Source organism: Silene latifolia, chromosome 3 (assembly GCF_048544455.1).
Source record: "Silene latifolia isolate original U9 population chromosome 3, ASM4854445v1, whole genome shotgun sequence".
NCBI classification, from domain to species: domain Eukaryota; kingdom Viridiplantae; phylum Streptophyta; class Magnoliopsida; order Caryophyllales; family Caryophyllaceae; genus Silene; species Silene latifolia.
In genome coordinates, this window is record NC_133528.1 from 74,061,261 (window position 1) to 74,072,833 (window position 11,573).

Below are 11,573 nucleotides of genomic sequence, written 5' to 3' on the forward strand. Positions count from 1 at the left end.
TTTTAGTTGTGTCTTTCTTTACCTTGGGGAAGTCAATCTCCTCAAGGTTGTTCTAATTATTTTCGAGTTGTTTGATATTTTGCATGTCTAGGAGATCACAAGGTAACTTGTTACCCATTGATCTTGAAACTGAAAGAACTTTGACCAACAATAGAAGACTTGCTAGAGGTACTTTGAGAGGTATTGGAGAAATTGTGAACATTCAACCAAATAACATTGAGCTTACCAACCCTTTGAAAGAGAAGGAGAGGATAACCCAATACAAAACCCACCACAAAATCAACCCACAATGCCTAAATTTTCATCACATTCCGTACCAACCGAAGAGAACCTACCAAATGGTACTCCTACACCACAACATTTAATCGGTAATTTCATTGCCAAATCCGCATTCATACAATTAGTTGAGAGAAGTCAATTTGGAGGGATGCCTAGTGAAGACCCTCACTTACATATGGAGACTTTTTGTGACTATTGTGATGCGATTTCTCAAACCGGAGTTACTCAAGACCAAATCCGATGGGTCTTATTTCGTTTTTCTTTGATTGGTACCACGAAACAATGGTTGAAAAGCCTAGACAAGGCTACTCTTGGTATTGACTCTTGGAATAAATTGGCACTTGCTTTCTACAAGAAATTCTATCCTCCGAAAAAGACTAACATGTTGAGAGCCCAAATCACCGGGTTCAAACAAAGGGATGAGTAATCTTTGTACGAAGCATGGGAGAGATTCAAGGACACTTGTCGTTCTTGTCCACACCATGGACTTAGCGAGTGGTTCCTTGTACAATAATTTTGGAATGGTCTATATGAAGACTCCCGAAACATTCTCAATATGGGATCCAATGGTATGTTCACCGAAGTTGATGATAATCAAACATGGAACAAAATTGAAGAAATGGCGGTCCATAACTCGCAATATAGTAGACCTCGGAAGCCTACTAGAGGAGGAAAGCATGAGGTGGATTCCATTACTCAATTGGGTGCCCAACTAAGTGCTCACATTGACACCATTAATTTGAAGTTTGAGAAGGCCATGGCTAAACTTGAAAAGGCCTCCAAATCACCCAAGCAACATGTTAATGCTATGGTGGCATCATCATCAATTCCAAGTGGAGTATGTGAGAGTTGTGGAACTTTGAGACATGACCAAAGTGAATGTAGGGGAACAAGTGAATGCTTTCTAAACATACAAGAATGGCACCCCTTATTCAAACTATTACAATGAGAATACCAAATTCCACCCCAATCTTTCATACAAAATTCAAAATGTTCAAAACCCTCAACCAACATACACCCCACCTCCAATGAGAAATCAAGCTCAAATACCCTTTTACCAAAACCAAGGTTATCAAAATCAATCCTCTTACAATCAATCCAATGACCAAGGCTTTGATGTTCAAAAAGAGGTCCTCCAAATGCAAAAGAATCAACAAGAATTTTTCACTCAAATGCAAAAGGATAGCCAAGCAAAAGACATCACCATTAACAACATACTAGCTCACACAAAGATGTTGGAGACACAAATGTCTCAATTAGCATCTTCTAGCTCTCAAAGACAAAAGGGGCAATTACCACCTCAAGGTAATCTCCCAAGACATGAGTCGGTGAGTGCCATCCATTTGAGGAGTGGTACAAGGTATGAAGGGCCGAAGAGGCCCATTGATGAAGATGTTGTGAAGACTAGTGACAAGGAAAGAGTTGAAAACTCTAAGGAAGAAGAACCCATCCCCATTCAAGAAGTTTCAAAGAAGAAGAATGAAGAGAAAGCTAAGGAGAAAGAGCCTATTGTGATTAGACTTCCATTTCTAAGTCATCAAGCTAAGCCTAAGTTTGATGAACAACTTGGAAAGTTCATGGAGATTGTGAAGAACTTGGAAGTCTCAATTCCATTCACGGAGTTAATCAATCATGTTCCGGCCTATGCGAAATACATGAAAGATATTCTCACAAAGAAGAAATCCATCCGGAAGCTAGAGACTATTGCGTTCACTAAGGTGAGTAGTGCCATCGTACAAGGAAATTCACCTCCAAAACTTAAGGATCCGGGAAGTTTCTCTATTCCATTCACCATTGTCGACACTACAATCAACAAAGCTTTATGTGACCTTGGGGCAAGTGTGAGTGTCATGCCATACTCGGTGTGCAAAAGGATAGGAATGGGAGAACTCAAGTGCACTAATATCACACTTCAAATGGCGGATCGATCAACGAAGACACATTTAGGGGTATGGGAGGATGTGCCGGTAAGAATTGGCAAGTTCTTCATCCCGGTGGACTTTGTTATTGTTGACATAGAGGAAGACTCCAACATTCCTATCATTTTAGGAAGGCCATTCTTACATAACGCGGGAGAGGTGATTGATGCAAAATATGGAGAGCTCACACTTGAAGTGGGAGATGAAACAATCACTTTTAACCTTGACAAGACAATGAGAGCTCCCCGCTTACATGAGCCATGTTTCATGATTGATCATTATAGCCGAGAAAGTGATAGGAAGAAGTTCGCATCTCAATGCAAAGAACAAGCTATGGGTAAACAATCACCACCCATATGGAAGAAGAAAGAGGATTATCTTCAAGATGCTCCGTCCAAAGAGCAAGGAATTTGCAACAAGAATGAGAGTTTGAATAGCTCACCACCACTCATGACAAGTAATGAAAAAGGCCTCATTGGCCATGATAATATGAAAGAGGAGTTGTTTCCATCAACTCATGATACTATAGGGAAGCAAGCTAGTGAAGTATATGGTCTATGGGATGACGAATTCGATGGGTTAGTCAATCCCTACATTGGCAATGCTATGGGCCAAGGCTTTGGTGGCCATTTTAACTCAAGTCACCACCATGAACAACACAATGTGCAAAGGTCTATTGAAGATCTTTATAATGACAATGAACAAGCCTTCGACTACTTCCACAAGGTGTTGAGCAACATCAACAACACCTTGGTTATGCCTCATTGACATTTCATCTCAAGAGAGAGAGTTTGGTGGAGTCCTCCCTAAACCACCATTTGTAAATATTTTAACCCCTTAACTTGCATTTTATTTTTGTATTGCATTTTTGTCAATTTTGGATTTACCATTTTTATACTTTGATCAAGATCATCATTTTTAGAGAAAGTGAGGGAGGGACTCAAATGTTTCTTGATGTGTAGTGTTTTGACTTAGTGTGGGGATAGCAATTGCCTAGGCTAAAGGAATGAAGAAGAAATGACTTGAGATATGAAAATACCCACGGGTGGAACTGAACCCGTGAGGTACAGGGATAATCCGAGGGTCTTAAGAAGAACCCGCTCGTCTTGGATGAAAATCTGAGCGTCCTGACAGAGCAACGCTCGTCCTGGCAGAGCTGAAAAGAAAATATTGCTACTTAACTACAATCCGAGCGTCCCCAGAAGAATCCGCTCGTCTCAATCTAGAATCCGCTCGTCTCCTCCTAAAGAGGCTTGTCTCAGCACGGGTTTCATTTTCTAAAGCTAACTGAGCTGCAATCCGAGCGTCCTGTGCCTAAGACGCTCATCTCCCTCTGCTGAAATTCAAAAATACGGGATTTAAAACTCACTTTCCCATTTCATTCATACAAAACACAAACACACATTCAAAACCCTCAAAACCCTCAATTCCTCCATCCATAAAAATCAATTTCCTCAACCAAATTCACCCAAATCAATTCCAAACTTCCTCAAAACTCAAACAAATTACTCCTTTATCAACAAAAAGCCATTCAAACATTCAAATCCTCAAAAATTAAATCGATTCTCTATGGTTAAAGGCAAAATTCAAAAATCCTAAATCGATTTGGGATTCGTTGAAGCTTGAGGATACTAGAAGAATTCAAGCAAATCATTGGTTGTTGATACATACAAGGAGAAGAACAATGGCTAGGACTAAAGGTGGAAACAAGGCACCTACAAAATCAAATCTTTCAAAGAGGCAACAAGCTCTTCAAGCTTCCAAAGCTTTGGTGGTTCAACAAGCAAGAGTGGAAATTCAAGGAACTTCTCTTCCTATGGTGGAAGCTACTACTTCTATCCCGGTTATTGAACAATTACATGAATATCCGGAGGTAACTTTCACATCCGATTCTCATAGGAAAAATTTTATGTCTCTTGCTAAGAAATCGATTTTGCCCACCAAGTTTATTTGCCAAGATGCTTTGACCAAATTGGGTGTCCTTGAAAGGACCAAGAACTTCTTTGAGTCTATGGGCTTGCTTACATTGTTTGATATGCAAGAATTGACCTACCCCTCCCTCACCTTAGAATTTCTAAGTTCATTAAAAGTCACAAAGGTGGAGACTCGAAGGAATATTGAATTCCGCCTTGAGAATGTGGATAGAAAGATGTCCTTTAATGAGTTTGGCAAAGTTTTTGATCTTGATAATGAATCGACTTATGTAAAGAAACCTTCAACAAAATATGATCCCGCCCCTTTGTGGAAAGTTATCACCGGAAGAAAATTCGAATCATACCATGAGTGTCGTGCCCTTTATGTTCACCACCTGGGCATAAGGTGAGGCACAAGGTTGTGGGAAATACTCTTATTGCTAGGAAGGGGACTAATCATTTCACCGAACTTGATTTCATCTATCTTGAGTCAACCTTGAATGTCGATAAGAAGTTCACCCAGAAATACAATATTCTTCAACTCTTAATCAAAAGGTGGCTTACAATCGACCATGGCAAAGAAGGTACGGCCTTTATAGTAAATGAGGGATTGGTAACATGGTTGGCAAAGCACTTCAACCGGGATTTCAACAAAGATGAGACTTACAAGCCGGTTAAGGGAGGCCACCTCATTGATCTAGCCACTATGGTTCACAAATTCTATTGGGTCAAGAATGACAACCTTGACAATAAATTTGAGTGGCTTACAAAGATGTCAAGTCCTTCATTCTACCAAACAAGATTTGCCGACTCAATGTCCGAAGCACAAACTATTTTCTCCCACTCTCCGGTGAAGCCGAGATGATCATACAACAACAAAGGGAATTTAATGCCGAATCCTCTTCCTCCGCTATTGTAACTCCACCTTACCCGTTCACCTACCAAGAATTCCGACCCGAAGGTGTTACGGTAGGTAACGATTACTTGACTCAATTAATGCAACACATGCATAAGCAAGCTTATAAAGATCAAGTCAATGCCTATAGAGCTCAATATCCGCCCCTCTTACACCTAGCTAGGCAAGGACTTCTTGACCCATCATGTCCTTTGCCTAGTTGGACAGATAGGGAAGTATTATTTCCTAATGCTCCTAGGGATGCTAGCATGGGTGGTGAGGAGATTGTTGTTGAGAGTGAAGAAGTTGAAGAAGAATAGGAAAATGAGGAAGAAGATGATCAAAGTTAAAGTGATGATGGTGAAGCCTCCGGGTCTATAGAGGTAAATGATGATGATGATACTAGTGAGGAAGTTGATGATGATGATGATGATGACGATGGAAGTGATGTCGCCATGGGCGACAATTGAGGATTAGCAAGCTTTTTGGAGGATGCCACAATCCATTGTGAGTTTCCTACACCTCCTTTAGCTTTGTTCATTTCTCTTGTTTTTAATTTTTTACCTTGATCATGTGTTTGAGTCCTAGCAACACTCAAAGGACTCCCACCTTGGTCTCATTGAGGTGTCTTTTATTGTTCCCACCATGCAAAATCCAAAATGACAAAATTAGTTTCATGCATAGCATTCTTGTGCATGAACTTTCCCATTTTTGACATTAGCAATAGTGTCTCATTTGGTTTGGGGAAGTTCAAGCATAAGCATTGGGAGTTAATTCAAATTATGCTCTCCAACTAAACAAATTCATGCATCATATAGTATAGTTTAGAATGCATTTGCTTGTTTATATGTCATATAGTTTGCATTTAGTGTAGAAATCATGCATTTTCATATAGCTTGCATAATTTCCTATCGTATTGGCCATTGAGGACAATGCCCATACTAGTGTGGGGATGGGAAATTCTAACATGACTTTTAAAACAAAAATGATAAAAATTGAAATATTTTGAAAAATACAAAAACATGTCTTTTTATTCCATAAAGCATAAAAACCATAAAAATTTAAAAAATTGAAAAACCCATAAACATGTTCATTTCCTTTATAGTGTAGTCTTGTATATATATTGTGTTTGTATATAATGTGTTTGTTTATCATTTTTCACATTGATCGACTACGCCACATCCAAGACATGAGGATATTGAAGACCGCATGGTATGATCTTTCCAATCTCCTTTTTCCTCTTTATGTTGATGACTATGTGGCTTTATTTTGATTGATACGGTATAAACAATGTGATTATAGGATTGCATTTAGATTATTTGGCATACTAGTTGGTAGAAGCATATGCATTAGGTTGTATAAATGCTAGTTGCATCATGGCATATAGTTGCATTTAGAAAAATTTTGTGAAAATATCTATTTGGGAAGCTTGACAAGTGTATATAAGGCCCTTGTAGATAATTTTTCTTCTTAAAACTTTGCTTGTTAGAATACTTGTAAAACATCCTAGGATGTGTCATGCTAGTATCTTTTGACCCATGGATTAAGGCCTAATCAAGAGTACCTTGTGGTGTGATAATTCCTTGGCTACCGTTTATTCCAAGGTGACCCTTGAAACCATGCAACCATCATCCATATTCTACCACATTTTGTCATCAAAAAGGGAATGGGCACAAAAATTGTTCGAAACTTGAGTTCAAGAATTGAAATGAAAGTCAAAAAGTTTGCAATTGCATCAAAAGAAAAGAGGAGTAACAAAAATGAAAACTCCTATGCCTCAAATATAAGAATCCTCACTACAAATGGGGTGACTTTGAAAATGTTCAAAAGAAAATGCAAAAAATTAAAATTGTCAAGTATTGAAATGCCAAACATCAAAAGAAATGGCAAAGAAAACGTTCTCAAAATGTCAAATGCCACAAGAAATTGCGGGGAAAAAAACAACAAAAGCAAACTCCCATATGAAACTCAAAATACAAATGATCCCTTTATCCATCGAATCCACTTTTATGCATGGTAGAGAGGGGACGACCCTTATTCTTGCCTAGGCAAGAAGGGGAATTCCGCGATCCTCCAGTGTTTCTAACACCATAGGGAGTTTACTCTTGACGAAAGCATTTAACGATTGAGGACAAAGGTACCCTAGCTTGATACAACTTGGAGATGATTTATTGGTATCCTTCTAGGCTTAGTAGTTTGAAGAAACCATATCTATGAAGGAGTGTGTACCATTAGATTGCTTCCCTTGTAGATAATTTCCGCCACTTAGATGAGGAAAGTGGTTATTCATTTTTGTAGATGCATCCATTACTTGTTTTGTGTGCTTTAATGCTTGGATGTATCGCCATTTTGGCAAGCCCCGCCTTGACTTGCAAGAAGTCATCCTACCTCATGGTTGTCTTGTTGTGAGTTGAAGGGGTGGAGTGAGACCCGCTAATTGTCTCACATCGGCTATATTAGTAGGTTAGTTTAAATAAGGGTCCTAGTTTTTGTCACCTCTTTACTCGGGACGAGCAAAGGTTCGGTTTGGGGATGCTTGATGTGACTCATATTTGAGCACGTTTAGTCCCCGAATTAACCTCGTTCCTATGCTTTATAGTGCATAATTGGGTCATTTACTATCTTTAGTTTCCCATTGTGCATACTCTTTGAGGATTGTCGCTTTTAGTAGGAAAGAAATGATAGCCTTGCATTTTCATGGCAAAATGGAGCTAAATGGATTGCACCTAATGACCAAGCATCAAGGAGAAGACAATCCTAGATGGTCTATGTAGATAATGAAGTAGATTGGGCAATGATGAAAGGATCCCTGCATCCCCGGATTAATCCTTGCGGATTATGAAGGAAGAAAAGAAGAAAAGTTGTCTGCCATGGGATCCGAGCGGATCACAGACGATCCGAGCGTCTCCCTTCACCACCATCCGAGCGTCCCGTGCTGAAGACGCTCGTCCTGAAGCAAGAAGATCCGAGCGTCTCCCCTGACAATCCACTCGGATCAAAGTCCAAAGAGCCCGTGCCTATTCTCAAGACGCTCGTCCCGTGCCAAGACTAGCAAAACGGAAATGCTCATTTCCTTGGAGAGGAGAATTTTCTCAACTTTTCTTAAGGACTTAATAGTCATTTAAGCCCTTAGTAACCCTAATCTTTGTACTTAATCTTTAGTATAAATACCCCTTTGTACTACCTAGATTATCATTAAGTTGTAATACTTTCTTAATCAAGTTCTAATCATTCCTTAATCTTATAATCAACTTTTAATCTAGTTTTAATACAAATCTCAATACTTAATCTTTCCTTTATTTCTCTATTGTTCTTCATTTATTTTGGGTAATTAAGAAGATTATTTGGGTTTATTTGGAGGATTGACAACCTTCCATCAATCATCAAGTACTTCTATTATTCTTTGCTTTATTGTTTGGAATCATCTTTATAGGTATAATTCTCTCTTAACCTTGTTTAATTATTTTTAATCATTTTCATTTATTCATCATGTTTTGCCTTGCTAGTATGATTGACAACCTTGTTAGCATGTTAAACTTGATAATGAGTGAGTAGTTTCCTTAACTAGGGTTAATGGGAAATTAGGGGAAACCAACATGGGGATTGATTCATGCTTAATCTAATATGTTTTCATAATTAATTTGCTTGCTTGTTGTGATTTCAACTTATGCACATGTTATGTTTGATGAAATGCGAGCCTATGAATCCTTGCATTTTTTACCCATCACCTATCTTTTCAATGAGACTTGTAAGCTTATACACCAACTCGAGTCTCATTAGACCATGCATATAGTTGGATAGGAAGGACTAAGTCGACTTGTAGGTGTTGTACAATGTAATCGATTCGGCTCCGGGACCCAAACCTTCTTAGGGATTGTAAGCTTATACACCAACTCGATCCCATCACAACAATAAGTGCTTGCATCTAGTAGAGAACATGTTTGTATGATCAACTCCCATGAATCTCCTATGAACCCATGACACCCTATTGCTTTTAATCAATTGTTTACATCTCATTTTAATCACCTTGCTTGTTTTTATTACTTTGCTTTTATATTGTTAATTAGTTTAGTTGATCTCCTATCTCAACTCAAATTATGACACCCTAAGACACAACCATTTGCAATTGAAAATCCTACATCAATACCCGTCCTTGGGATCCGACCTTTACTTGCCTCTTTACTAAGAGTAGTTTGTAAAGTTATAAATATTGTTTTGGTTAGGAAGCTTTTGACGACGAGTTTAAATCCTCACACCACTGTTAGAAATCTATATCTCATAATACTCAACATATTCTTATATGTTCCATTTAATTTAGTCATAAAATTAATTAGATCTTATGCATGCAAACATAAATTAATATAGAGGAGAAATCATCATTCTTACATTGGAAATTTCGGATTATTGGGCACAAATGAGCTCTCCTACTCACTTGTTCTTGAGCTCTCCTAAAATGGATGAACAAAGATTCAAGAGTAGAATCTCTCCCAAGGAATAATACCCAAGATAACCTCTTAATAAGATTAATATTATTTATACTAGAACAATATTAATCTTAATAAAATTGACCCAAAACTAATGTTTTTATCTCTTGTATTTCGGCCAAGAGAGGAAGATGTTTGGAGTTTTTTATTTCTTTAGTTTTTCTTAGAGAGTTTTTAATTTCTTACCCTCGAAATCATATGAATTGTGAATGAATAATAATAGAGAAAAACTCCCTATTTGGTCTTTCAAAAAACCGGTGGGAGGAGGGATTGGGGAGCCAATGCATGGGCTTAATTCTATAATCAAGAAATAGGCATGCAAGGCTAGGTTTTGGAAGTGTAATCATGTTGTTTCCACTCAATTAATTAAACATAATTTAAACACCATACTCCCTCCTAATTTCGGTCCAAATGGGATAAAATGGATTCCATTTTATCTTTGTCAATTTGTCAATTTGTCACATGTTATAAGATATGTAAAATTGTCATGTATTTTTAACATATTAAAAATCAACGTATTAATAAAATACGTCATGTACAAAATCGACTTAGTAATTCACAATTACTTGTACCAAAACACTTTACCAATTTTAAATTACAACATCTTGTATTTATAATAAATTATTCATTCAGTTCAATTGTTTCTGCACACAATAATTTCATCTAAGCAATAAAACAATTCGATTACTTAGACCGTGTCTAATTTAATCAAATTACAACGAGACACGTAAATATTACTCCCAAAATCGTCCGTCAATTTTAAGCAATTTAATTGACTCGTATCGTCATACGATCAATCAAATATTCAATTAAGAGTGTTACCCTTTAGGTATGACCTAAGGGGATCAACTGATCACCACCGTCGCACGACAGTAATGTCAAACTCTAGTCAGCCAATCATTACCGATATGTGTGGACCGGTTGTGGTAAAATATTACTTCCCACATGTATTCTTAAAATGAGACTTAAACATGTGATCATCATGATCGACAGTTGTGATCGCATTATTGTCGGAGGACACATATTCCAACAATCTCCCACTTGTCCTCGACAAGTGTGCGTCACCAATTCTCTTGTCCTATTACTATCTCCACTCAATGCAAGGTGTCTTTCAGGTCGTACTTGCAAGTGATCATATCGAGAGTGGTTTCCTCGATCTGGAGAACAACTGATTGACCGGAATCATCCACCATGGATACCTTCCGAGCGTGGCCACGCATTTCCAGTTCATTACTCCTCGAGTGGCCCTGAGATATTGTTATAACCCTGACTGGGGATGGACAATTTCTATCACACTCATTCCCTTCGACTAGCCACAGCCATCATAACCCAAAATATGCCCATTTGACCCCATTTACGAAGGTCGTAGTAACACAAATCAAAGTTAATCTGAAACTGTGCCATCTTAGGCAAACAGTCTTTAGTCAAAAGAATCGACTCATTAGAATACTATAGTAGCTCTCGCCACGACCAGGCTATATAAATTTGCCAGAACTCTATAAGCGGTCATAAGGCCCGACAAGGTGTTCCTAACAGTCTGCCTATGTGATCGACTAATCATCTCACATGACTTCATGGCACTTGAACTTGCCATCAATCGCATGACACTTTAGTCACTTCGAGACGTCACCTCATGTAAGTGACTATGGGCGAATACTATGTTAATCCGTGTTCACTTTAACGGGGTTCAATTTGTCACTACAACCCGTTTGGATGTAACAATGTATAAAGAAAAGATAAAAGACAAATGTAATTATGAACATGAACAAAAACAACAATTTTATTTCATTTCAAAATCTAACAAAAACTTGGTACACGTTTAAGTCCCATGGACGCAACATGTCCATCATGCTTGGCCTGCGATAAAGGCTTGGTGAGCGGATCGGCTATGTTGTCATCCGTCCCAACCTTACAAATCGCAATTTCCTTTCTTTCAATGAAATCTCTAATTACATGATATTTTCTAAGTACATGTCTAGATCTATTACTAGACTTTGGCTCTTTAGCTTGGAAGATCGTCCCACTATTATCACAATAGAGAGTGATGGGATCATTGGCGGTAGGTACTACTCTTAGACCTTCC

The 11,573-nt window shown here is 38.1% G+C and overlaps 1 non-coding gene across 1 annotated transcript; it reads right to left on the reverse strand.

Annotated features, from left to right (window-relative positions):
• Positions 1-661: 661 nt before the first annotated feature.
• LOC141650259 (small nucleolar RNA R71) lies at positions 662-768 on the reverse strand. The gene has a single exon (XR_012546302.1). It is a non-coding gene; the product is annotated as a small nucleolar RNA R71 (small nucleolar RNA).
• Positions 769-11,573: the final 10,805 nt, after the last annotated feature.